Below are 12615 nucleotides of genomic sequence, written 5' to 3'. Positions count from 1 at the left end.
AACACAAGCAGGAAATTATAGGATCTTGGCCTAGGAAGCTAAGATACTAGCAGAAAGTGGTACAAATACAGGAGACATGAAAACAGAAAATCAGATAAGGCCTGTTTACTAAATCTCTAATACTCAAAGGGATGGGGGGAGTAGTTCAAAGATGACTCAGATTTCAAGCAGAGCTAACCAAAAGAGGAATCCCTGGGTGGCTGAGCGGTTTGGTGCCTGCCTTCAGCCCAGGGCATGATCCCGGAGTCCTGGGATCGAGTCCCATATCCAGCTCCCTGCATGGAGTCTGCTTTTCCCTCTGGTTGTGTCTCTGTCTCTGTGTGTGTCTCTCTCTATGTCTCTCATGAATAAATAAAATCTTAAAAAAAAAAAGAGCTAATCAAAAGAATGATGGTGCTACTAACAAAAATAAATTTAACTAAGCAAAGTGTAACTGCTTTCTTGGCTATCAAATGATCTTTTCAATTCTCATTTCTCCTATCCTGGTGCAACAGGAGTTAGGAGAGGAGTTCAATAAGATGTTATATGCCAGCACAAGCAATCTGAGGAAACTAGTCTTTACGAGGTAAAATAATAAAAATAAGTGGAACTGATTCAGATTTTGAATAAACACCATTAAAGCATTCACACATAAGGGAAAAGTTGAGTGGGAGGGTAGTGTCTCATATTAAACTGTAACATACAGTTTGCTTCCTCCCCCAAAAAAGTTTGTATATATACACATACATATGAATATACATATATATATTCACTCATTTCAAGACCATTCAGACACTCAACTAATGTTATCACTAACGAGAAAAACATGAGAGACACCTGAGTAGCTCCGTCAGCTAAGCATCCAACTCTTAGTTTAGGCTCAGGTCATGATCTCAGGGTCACTGGATCAAGCCCTGTGTGGGGCTCAGCACTCAGCAGGGAGTCCGCTTGAAGATTCTCTCCCTCTGCCCCTCCCCCACACTCACACACACTCTAATAAATCAATAAAACGTTTAAAAAAAAGAGAGAAAAGCATGAAATAAAACACAAGTTTAAGATTAAATCATTAAAGAAAGGTCCATATCTTCAGAGGGTAAAGACAGAAAATAGCAAAGGATCAAATCAAAGTAAAAGTGAATTACCTGGCTAACCAGTCAAATGACGTTCAAGCAGGAGCTTATTTTTATTGGTCTGTGACTCCACTGTTCAGCAAGTATTTTGATCCTGAAAACAAAAAAAAGGGGGGGGAAGGGGATGGTGTTGAATTTTATTGCCCTTTCTTAATATAAGGTAACAGTCACATACAAATTAACCTTTCCCATGATTCCCTTCTCTGGACATATGAAACAAGCAAAAACAAAACATGCTATATCAAGTACAAGCCTCTTCCTAGGAATTTGAGGTGATGCCTTAGTCATATAATACCATTTCTGCTTAAAAGTCAGGTATGGCATATACAATATATACCCTGCCAGTTAATAAACATGAATAATCCAAAATAGCAGTTGAGGAAACCAACTCCAAATCCTGACAAGTAATCTAACCAGATGGGTAGTATGATTTTGGGGTGTCCCCACCTGTCCAAAAAGAATGCTCACCAAATAACAATTAAAAACAATACTGAGGGGTGCCTGGGTGGCTCAGCTCAGGTCCTTCAGCTCAGGTCCTGATCTCAGGATCCTGAGATAGAGCCCACTCATCAGTCTCCCTGCTCAGTGGTTAAGTGTGCTTCTGCTTTTCCCTCTGCCCTACCCACGCCCCGCTCGTGCACTCACACACACTCTTCCTCTCAAATAAATATTTTTTTAAAAAAAACAGTATCAGAGTGCCTGGGTGGCTCAGTTGGTTAAGTTTCTGCCTTTGGCTCAGGTCATGATTCCAGGGTCCTGACATAGAGCCCCACAATGGGCTCCCTGCTCAGCAAGGAGCCTGCTTCTCCCTTTCCCTCTGCCTGCCTCTCCCTCTGCTAGTGTGCTCTCTCTTACCCGTCAGATAAATAATTTCTTTTTAAAAAACAAAAACTTATCAATTATCCTGGCAGAAGTTAATGCTTAAATACTCAAGTCCAAAAAGATAAATATCTACTGGATGGATGGATGGATGGATGGATGGAGCAAGGAAGGACGGAAAAAAAAAAGGAAAAGAAAAGAAAAAAAATGCCACGGAAGTTTTCTCCCCCCTCAGGAAAAGACTGCATCTGAGTCACTAATAAATATTTTTAAGTAGAGGAGGAAAATGAGGGGCAACTCTTTAAAAATATCTGCAATAAAATAATGAACATATAAATTGCTTTCTTGCACTAGAGGAAATGTGAAACAGCCTATGGTGCAACAAGAAAGTGAGCCAATAAAACATTCATCTTCACTATGAACTTTCAAATGTAACAATAAAACAACAATCTACCTATCACTAATTCTAGTGGTGTGTATAAATATCAAAACAACCATAGCCATAACAATACCCTAAAGTCCATGCTAGAATTGACAGGTCTGTTGGGAAGGGGCAGAAGAAAAAATGATGTATTTACAAGTTCCCTATTACAGCCATGACTAATCCATACAGAATATATAGGAATAACCAGCCACAATCTAGCTACATCATGTGAAGGGTTTGTTGCACTTTTGAAACCCAATTTAAGGTGAGAAAATTGATGAGTGGGAAGGAAGCTGATCATATGTTGTTCACAAAGGAAAAGGAGGAAAATCCAAGTAGTGTATAAATGCCATACAATTACAATCTAAAAAAGAGCTATTATATCTAACATATCTATTTCTAATTACAGTATAGTTTCCAGCTTATAAATGAGATGTCAAAAGAAAGCTAGTTCTTGGAATATAACCTCCAATCCACAATAATTACCTATTAGTTTATGGTTTAAAGAGCAGAAGCTCTGGAGTCCACCAAATCTAGGCTCAATTCTCAGCTTTCATTTACCAGCTAGGTACCAACTTGAAGACTTCTTTGAGCCTTAGATTTCTCATTATAAAATGGGAATCACACTTCTCAAGGCTCTTACGAAGATTAGTTGAAAATGCTTGAGACACTTACCTGTACCTGATGCATAAATGCTCAATAAATTAAAGGGCACCTGGTGGCTCAGCTGGTTAAACATCTGCCTTCAATTCAAGTCATGATCCCAGAGTCCTGGGATCGTGCCCCACGTCAGGCTCCCTGCTTCTCCCTCTCCCCACCACTCACGCTCTCTCTCGCTCTCTCTCAAATAAAATATTTTTAAAAATTAATTAATGAAAACTATTATTAGTCAACAAATGACAATATGACATCTAACAAGAATGTACAAGCACATTCAAATAAAAAATAGGAAAAATTACAATCATTAGTTTTAGTGTTTAAATGAATTGTTTTATTACTTGAATTTTATATCTAATTTAATTAGAGGAAGGTAAAGGAGGGAAAGCAAGCAGAATTTCCATAAAGAAAGCCCAAGTTCTTCTAGCTAGTTTTAAATCAGGTTTCATTTCAGAAATGGTTCTTTTGCTGTTGCTTCTTTTTATGGGGAAGAAGGAAGGCTGTGAGGTAAGGTTAGTACCTATAGAACAAGAGGGATGGGTAGGAAAAGGTATTTGAGTCAGAATGTACCTAGTACCATAAGCAGGAAACAAGTACCTCATACGAAGGATAGGCATGAGAGCCCACATTAATACAAGTATTACACTGCTGGTGAGAACTACCCAAAGGAGTGCTGACCCAAGCTAATCCGTACCCCATAACCCCCAGGATCCAAAGAAACACCATTTACAAAATTTTCCCCTCCCAGGAGATGTGCAGTTGGACTACAAGTGGTCCCCAAAAAGTCACAGATCAATGATGGCTTGCCTACCAAGACCTCAGAAGGGGTAGATTGGCTAAAAAAGTACTATACACTAGGGGTGTCTGGCTGGCTCAGTCAGACAAGCATGTGACTCGATCTCAGGGTTGTGAGTTTGAGCCCCAAGCTGAGTGTAAAGAGAACTTAAAAAATAAATACATAGAAAGTATTATACACTAGGATCCTGTAAGGTATGTGACCTAAGAAAACTGCAGTTATCTAAACCAAGATTCTGCAAAGCCAACAGTCCTAGCAGATTTCTTAGGGCTGTATTTTTTACCTTTAACAAAAATAAGCATATTCTTACCCCTTTTCATAATTTGGACTTCTGTCCATCACAAAACAAAAATAACAATAACAAAAACTACATGACATGTCCCTAAGATACTAAATATGGGGAGGGAAGAGAGGTTAATTTTTCTACTGGAATTGACAAAAAATGTGACTGAGGAGATCCACATTATCAAAACTTGCATCAGTAGAAATCTAATGGGGAAGAAAAAAAATCAAACTGAGCTTTGTTAATAGCTAGTCTGAGAAGATGTGCCTTCAGGCCAGAACAAAGAATCAAACTGGGGGAGGGGAGATGACAGAGAAGAAAATCCAAACCATATAATGCTAATGCTTGGGGAACACCAACTGGGCAAAAAAAGAGGCCACTGAATATCATGAACATGTTTTTCTTTTGCTGTTGAAAATGGAAGGGGGACAAGGACTCTACTATTAATCATATTAAACTCACTATTCCTGCCATGCTGCTATGGGTAGCGTTCCCAGGGACTCCTTCCTCAGTTCCCTAAAACTCAGAGATGGGGAATTACCATCTCTGGGAAAAGTCTGCATTGCCCCCTTATCTCCAAAACACAACAGAATAAGTTTACCCATCAATTTCAAGTTAAAGGTTACATAATATTGGTGTAAATGAAACATCATTTTGCAGTGGAGATTATTTAATCAAATATATCATTTTCTTCAAAACTGTAACAACAGATTTTCTTTGCAACAATTAACAGCAACAAATCTGTAGCTATGCTGAAAGGGAAAAACCAAATATAAGTAAAAAATCATACGAAAATTTAAAATTACTTCTAGGGGTGCCACTTTTGGAACTGTGTAAAGTTAGTTTAAAAGAAATTTGGGGGAGGGCAGCCGGGGTGGCTCAGAGGTTTAGCGCTGCCTTCAGCCCAGGGCATGATCCTGGAGACCAGGGATCGAATCCCAGGTCGGGCTCCCTGCACGGAGCCTGCTTCTTGCTTTGCCTGTGTCTCTGCCTCTGTGTGTGTGTGTGTGTGTGTGTGTGTGTGATGAATAAATAAAATCTTTAAAAAAAAAAACTGGGGGGGGGGGGGGCCTGGGTGGCTCAGTCAGTTAAGCCTCTGCCCTTGGTTCAGGCAGTGATCCTAAGGCCCTGGGATCAAGTCACACATCCAGCTCCCTGCTCCCCAGGGAGTCTGCCTCTCCCTCTTCTTCTGCCTGCCATTCCCCCAGCTTGAGTGCGTTCTCTTGCGTTCTCTGTGTCAAATAGATAATATATAAAATACTTTTTTAAAAAAATTTTAAAGGAGGGATCCCTGGGTGGCGCAGCGGTTTGGCGCCTGCCTTTGGCCCAGGGCGCGATCCTGGAGACCCGGCATCGAATCCCACGTCGGGCTCCCGGTGCATGGAGCCTGCTTCTCCCTCTGCCTGTGTCTCTGCCTCTCTCTCTCTCTCTCTCTCTCTGTGTGTGTGTGACTGTCATAAATAAATAAAAATTTTTTTAAAAATTTTTTTAATTTTTTAAAGGAAAAAAATTTTACTATTACTTAGACCATTATTACGTATTTTAGTAAACAATAAGTAAAACTATATTCAGTTATTCAGTACCCAACTTGTACATTAGTAATATATTGATGACAAACTTTTGAAATATCATCATTTTTTGACAAAGGCAGGAATTCTTTCAAATTATAGCATATACAGGTCTAGTAAATAAGGATAGGGTTAAAAAAAAACTAACACTGTATTACTACTTATCTCATGATATATACTAGAAAGGACTAAGCTAATATATACTAATTTCTTCTATGTAGTCATTTAGTAAGTTACGACCTGAAATTTTAAATGATGCAGTGAAAACAGAAGCTTTGCTTTCAGAAAACCTACATTTTGGAAATCCAGCTTCTTGAAGGAACTTTCAAGAAGAGACATTTAAATCAACTCAATGTTTCCTGTGCACCTAGGAGATGCCAGGTGTTGTACTGGCCTGCAGGAAGTATGAGCAAAATATGGTACCTATCACTAATTATAAAAGGAGAAGCAGGTATCAATAGCCCAAAATGCAACTAACTATGTTCACTCAGCAAATATTTGCTGAGCATCCACTCACTTCATGGCACCAGACACCAGGGATACAAAGAAGAACCAGAAGTTGTAGAATCCAATGAGAATATTTTTCGTAGGCCTGCTGTGGTCATTATAAAGCAGAGCAAACCCAAAACTATTTACTTCAGCAGGAAGAGGGAGAGAGAATACTAGTGAAATTCAAATGTATAGATAATTTCTACAATTACTTTTCAGTTATGATAACTAAAATCCTTTCTTTATAACAAAAGACAAAGGCAAAGAAAAAAAGTTTTGTAAAAAGTTAGCCATTTGTGTAAAACTTACATGAGACACAGGAAATATTAATGGGGTATATTTAAAGGTTGCTGAGAATGAAAGCTATTTTTTACTCAACATATCCAGGAAACTATGCCATTCACTTTGCTTACACAACAATACTATCCACTGATGAACAATGGCAGCAAATATAACCATTCTGCATTTTTAAAATTACCTTGAGATTAAGGAAAAAACTAAAAAATCCAGTTGGCAGACCAGTTTATTAACAAGTCCCCATATCTTTGACTGAGTTGTAGTTAGTACTAACATGGTTACCAGAACAGTCAAGCAAGCAAGTTGCTTGCCCGTGCTTGTTCTGCCTCCCTCTCCCCCAACCCCACCCCGCCCGCTCTTGGAAAAACTGCATGCAGTGCTGCACGATCACACAAAATAAATACAGGAAAGGGGGTGGGAGGATTGGGTGGGGAGCTGAGCCGAGGCTCTGGGCTCCACCAGTGGAAGGCGTTCCACAAGAATTGCTACAGGGTCAAAAGTTTACAGTGGTTTCAATTTCACCTTTTAGCAGCCAATCAGAAAACAGAGACAGCACACTGACCCCTCAGGCTGCAAATGAACATTAACTCATTGGCTACCAGGATTGCATTTGTTCCCTTTTATTGGTAGGCTTTCCTTTTTTGATTTTTCTCCTCCTTTTTTGAGGGCGGTGGGGAGAGGCAAAGAACATTTTAAGTTCAAGATGACAATTTTCACTTAAGACCATGTATTTTAAACAGGTATGTAAGGGAAGAAATGATCGAGTAATTATCTTTCTCCTTGAAACCAGTTTCTTTATCCTGTAATATCTAACAGGCTAATCATTAATGCTGGTATCAAATCAAGACAAAGAGTGAACTTACATAGGTTAGAGATTGCAATTCTAAGAACAATTTATAACATCATGAAACATGATGTTGGTTGTGAAACTAATATTGCACTCTATGTTAACCAGAATTTAAATAAAAATGTATAAAGAAAAGATGTTTTGTCTCAAGTGAATGCTTTAAAAATAACTCAGATAATGAAAACATTTAAGTATTTATCTACATCCCAATTTATTTGCATAAATTCCCTACCTCTTCTCCAAATCACTAATATAAACATGCAACACGCCTGTCCTTTTCATACTCTGCATCTACCAAAATGCAGGTAACAGCTCCTAAGGTTTAAGATTTCCTTTCTCATATTTCACCTTTCCAAACACTTCAGTACCAAGGAGTGATCTTTTGTGCAATAAACTCAAGAGTGAACCCTTTGGCAATACTCACAACTGCTCCCTAATTCATTCATTCATTCATTCATTCATTCATTCATTCATTTTATGTAAATCTCCTAGGAATGCAGTAAACTAAACTCACTAAACTAATCCATTAAATACTGTTTTCAACATTCAAAATTTAACATTGAGCAAGGGTAAAATGAAGATCTGTACCCTTACACACCTTAACTATGCTATATTTAAAAACTAAATTTCTTTGAAGCATTACATAATAAAATGAAACAGCTGCTCTATCAAAATGATCAATTAAATCCTACAGAAGCCGATGTGTGAATCAGTAGTTAGCAATATTGCTCATTAATACAAGATGGTTGAGTTTTAGCAGTATTACTGACTTAAATTTAAGCTTCTATTTAGAAGCCCCTGTAGGCACTAACACTGCCTAAGAAAATTATTTCATGTAAGATATTTATTTTCTTATCCCAACCAGAAAAATTAAGAAAGTAGTTGTTTCTGAACACCCAAAGATAACCAATATACAAAAGTGCCTTACTTAATATACAACCGCTAAATGACTTCAAAATAAATCCATAGTGTATAAAGTTTCCAAAGCAACTTAATGTCAGTTAAGGCAGTAAAAAAAGAAACTTGATATTGATAAAGTTTTTTTTTAATTCAGCATTAAAACAAGTAATTTTCTAGTAACAACTCACAAGACTTCATGATATTTATGCATATTTGATTTAAAAATCTGTATGTTTAAAATCTAGTAGTTTTTATTTTAAACGTGGCTGGCAGAAGCGCCTTTTATATATTAAATTAGAGGAGTGCTCTGTATATCTTCTTTTTACAAGATGGCCTCATTTTGAAAGAAAATGGATGCGATAAAATTTTACATCAAGTCAGCATGTTAGCAAGAAGCTTTTTTGTGTGTTCTGAATTTGATTAATACAAGCCAAGGTCACTTCCTGAAAGATGCCTACCATTGCAGCTGCAGGCAAACCAGGCTCCCAAGTTAAGGACAGGGGGGAAGGGAATGGATGATGGCATTCATTAACACTAAGATAAACTTCCATCTTCAGTAGCAGCTATATAAGAAGGGGGCAGCATGAAGATCCCAGAATTTCTGCCACATAAAGATTAACATATTTCTAGTCATTGATATTTAAAAACAGAAATTTAATTCATTATATATAATGCTCATATCAAAATTATGTCAAAGATATCCTCAGGGGACCGCCCGGGGTGGCGGCTCAGCATTTAGCCTCACCTTCAGCCCAGAGCATGGAGTCTCAGGATCAAATACCCATTGGGCTCCCTGCATGGAGCCTGCTTCTCCCTCTGCCTGGTCTCTGCCTCTCTCTCTCTCTCTCTCTCTCTCTCTCTCTCTGTCTCTCATGAGTAAATAAATAAAATATTAGAAAAAAAAAAGATATCCTCAGGGCGCCTGGCTAGCTCAGTAGGTAGAGCATGGGATTCTTGATCTAGGGATTGGGAGTTCCAGCCCCACAGTCTCTACACAGTCTCACCCACAGTGGGTGTAGAGATTACTTAAAAATTAAAATCTTTCAATAAATAAATAAATAAATAGATATCTTCATTGCTACAATGCATTAAAACATTTCAGGGCACCTGGGTGGCTCAGTCGGTCAAGCACTTACCTTTGGCTCACATCATGACTGGGGTCCTGGGATGGAGCCCTGCATCTGGCACCCTGCTCAGTAAGGAGTCTGCTTTCCCCTCTCCCTTTGATCCTCCTCCCTCCATCATGCTCATGCTCTCTCTCTCAAATGAATAAATTTTAAAAAGAAATCTTTAAAAAAGTATTTTTCACTACTAATACTATATAAATCATCTAATACCAAATACTGATGTAATCTTAGCATTAACACAGTAAGACCTGTAGACAAAATGGCCTACAAAGAAAAGAAACAGGCCCTTGAAGAAAATAAAATCAGAGATTCAAGCTCTCTCATCTAAAAATCAAGGGTAGCTAGTCATAAAAGTAGAAATCCAAAACAAAATCCTATGTTACAAAATACTAAAGTTTTGTGCTGAAATTCAATTAATTTTCCTCTTACCAACATTAATACAAGTATTATTGTTTCTATGCTCAAAAAAACAAACATCAAAATATACATGACCGCCAATTAGCACAAACCCTCTCTGAATAATTTAACAGAATGATTTAATTGAGTAATTACTATGCATAGCTAGGAAACCATACTAAGTTACTTTGCCTGTAGCTCCATGAGATCCTATATACATTTCAACTAACTAGATAAACTATTAAGTAGAATAAGGAAATCTATATACTCATTTTCTAATTTTCTATTTAACCTTGAATAAATTAAATTGATTTTGTGTGCTTGTTTTTCCTACCTACCAAATGGAGTCATGCTTGAGCTATGGCATTCTAGAGACATATAAATCAGCAAATCACCTCTGTATTTTTACTGGCTATATAATAAACACAACATCTATTTTTTAATCAGCATGTTCAAAAGACATGATATTTCTATTTTGTACATAAACTGGGAATATAATTTTGTCCCTTTCTTGAGCTCCCCATCATTGTATTTTGATTGAAGTCTAGTTTGATGACTTCAACAAAAAAAACTGAACAGATATTAGATGCTCAAGTTCAAATAAACTGATAATGCTTTATTTTTTTTAAGTCTTTTACCTTTCAATGACTGTTAAGAAAGGGCTAATATTTAATAAGCACAGAGCTTTCCATATATGTGAAGGGTTTTTTAAATCATTTTTGGAAGGGTGCCTGGGTGGCTCAGTTGGTTAAGCATCTGTCTTTGGCTCAGGTCATGATCCCTGGGTCCTGGGATAGAGCCCCGTATTGGGCTCCATGCTTGGCAGGGTGTCTGCTTTTCCCTCTCCCTCTGCCTGCCACTCCTCCTGTTTGTGCTCTCTTCTGTGTCAAATAAATGAATTAAATCTTTTTGTTTCATTTTTTTTAATAAATCATCTTAGGAAAAGGAAGACTATCAAGTGAAAAAAATACTGTGAGAAATCCCTGAATTCAGAAAATCTAGTTGCTGCACATGGCAGAGGCATGCATTCAGAAGGGTTTTACAAGATCTAATTACATGCCTTTGAGATGGGGCAAATTCTAAAAATGGACAAAGGGTTAAAAAAAAATTTTTTTTTTAAGATTTTTCATTTATTTATTCATGGGAAACACAAAGAGAGGGGCAAAGACATAGGCAGAGGGAGAAGTAGGCTCCCTTGTTGTGGGGAGCCTGATGCAGGACTCGATCCCACCAGCATCCCAGGATCATGACCTGAGCCGAAGGCAGATGCTCAACCACTGCGCCACCCAGGTGCCCCAAAAAGGGTAAAATTAAACATTTATATACCTTCTCCTACAGAACATTTTGTGAAGCACTCAGAAGAGATAAATTTTTCCTCAATTTTTTCCAGCCTTTATATATTCTTTTTTCAACCACATGACTTAATCCAAAAATAGAACAAATCAAAGAGTTAAGCAATAGCTAGCTTCTTGCCATATACATTAAGGTGAAGGAGATGCAATCATTCCCTCACATCTCCAACCACATCATTCCTCTCCCCTGGTCTTACCCAAGTACCCAATGTGCTCCTTACTTGGCAAATAAGACAAACTCCACCAGGGTCAGGACAGCTAGATGCCTGGTCTTCCTGTACCAATGCAGTTTCTACCCCAAAAATAGAACCTGAAAGGAAGCACTGGCTATAAAATAAAAACAAAATATTGACCTCCATGTCTTTTTGCTCTCCCAGAGTGGTTCACAGATATAAGTTTGAGAATTACTCTATAAGATTCACAGATTGTTTTTTAAAATTTCAAATATTTTCTATAGCATTAAACTGGATTGACTGGCCATACCACAACTTAAAAATTCTATTACAACTTTATTTTTTTAAGATTTTATTTATTTTAGATAGAGATAGCAGGAAGGAGAGGCAAAGGGAGAGAATCTCAAGCCAAATCTGTGCTGAGTGCCAAGCCAAGGAGGGGCTCAATCTCACGACCCAGAGATCATGACCTGCTCGAAACCAAGATATGGACACTTAACCAACTGAGCCACCCAGGCAACCCCGCCATATGTTCTTTTAAAAGCACACTGGAGGGGCAGCCCAGGTGGTACAGCGGTTTAGCGCCACCTGCAGCCCAGGGTGTGATCCTGGAGACCTGGGATCCAGTCCCACATCGGGCTCCTTGCATGGAGCCTGCTTCTTCCTCTGCCTGTGTCTCTGCTTCATTCTCTCTGTGTCTCTCATGAATAAATAAATAATATCTTTAAATAAAAATAAATAAATAAAAGCACAGTGGAGGGATGCCTGGGTCTGTCTTCAGCTCTCAGGTCATGATCCCAGGATCCTAGGATGGAGCCCAGAGCCTCAGCAGGGAGCCTGCTCTCCCTCTTCCTCTGCCCCAACCCTCCACTTGTGTTCTCTCTCTCTCTCTCTCTCTCCAATGAATAAATCTTTTTTAAAAAATAATAAATACATGCACATTGGACTATGAGCCTCAACCATACCTTCAAGTGAAAAAGCTAACAGGCTGTCATTACAGTTTACCACACAGTCCCAAAAAGTGTATATCCTCCATTCATTTCATAAATGTTTGCTGAAACTATACAATATTGTACACTACTGCTATTCCAGTTTCTGTGGATACAAAGGTAAACAATGCATGAGGCCCTCACAGAAGTCCTTAAATACAGACATGTATTTGCCCTGGGCATGGCAAAGGAAGGTGCTCAGAGTCTAAAAAGACTTAATGCATGCCTTTGAGATGGGATAAACTTTAAAGATGGACAAATGTTAAAAATTACAAAGCTTGTACATTTTACTGGGTATTAACAAATAAGTATTTCCCGAAAGTGATTAGTCCCATAAAGGAAAGAAGCAGGATGATAAAATACAGAGGGAGGGGGAAGTAGGAAGAGGA

General features: G+C 38.2%; 1 protein-coding gene across 6 annotated transcripts in view; it reads right to left on the bottom strand.

The window, feature by feature from the left end:
- NCOA3 (nuclear receptor coactivator 3) overlaps positions 1-12615 on the bottom strand; it is a 145542-nt gene that overhangs the window by 73157 nt on the left and 59770 nt on the right. For 5 of the 6 annotated variants that reach the window (XM_038572538.1, XM_038572539.1, XM_038572536.1 and 2 more), the window contains one exon: positions 1122-1203. The exons of the other annotated variant lie outside the window; for it this stretch is intronic. The gene's annotated coding sequence lies outside the window, so the exon portion shown is untranslated. The remainder of the gene's footprint in view (positions 1-1121; positions 1204-12615) is intronic. 6 annotated transcript variants of the gene reach the window in all.

The sequence above is a fragment of the Canis lupus genome, chromosome 24 (genome assembly GCF_011100685.1).
Source record: "Canis lupus familiaris isolate Mischka breed German Shepherd chromosome 24, alternate assembly UU_Cfam_GSD_1.0, whole genome shotgun sequence".
NCBI classification, from domain to species: Eukaryota; Metazoa; Chordata; class Mammalia; order Carnivora; family Canidae; genus Canis; species Canis lupus.
The sequence above is the reverse complement of the archived record's forward strand: the minus strand, read 5'-3'. Positions and strand labels throughout refer to the sequence as shown.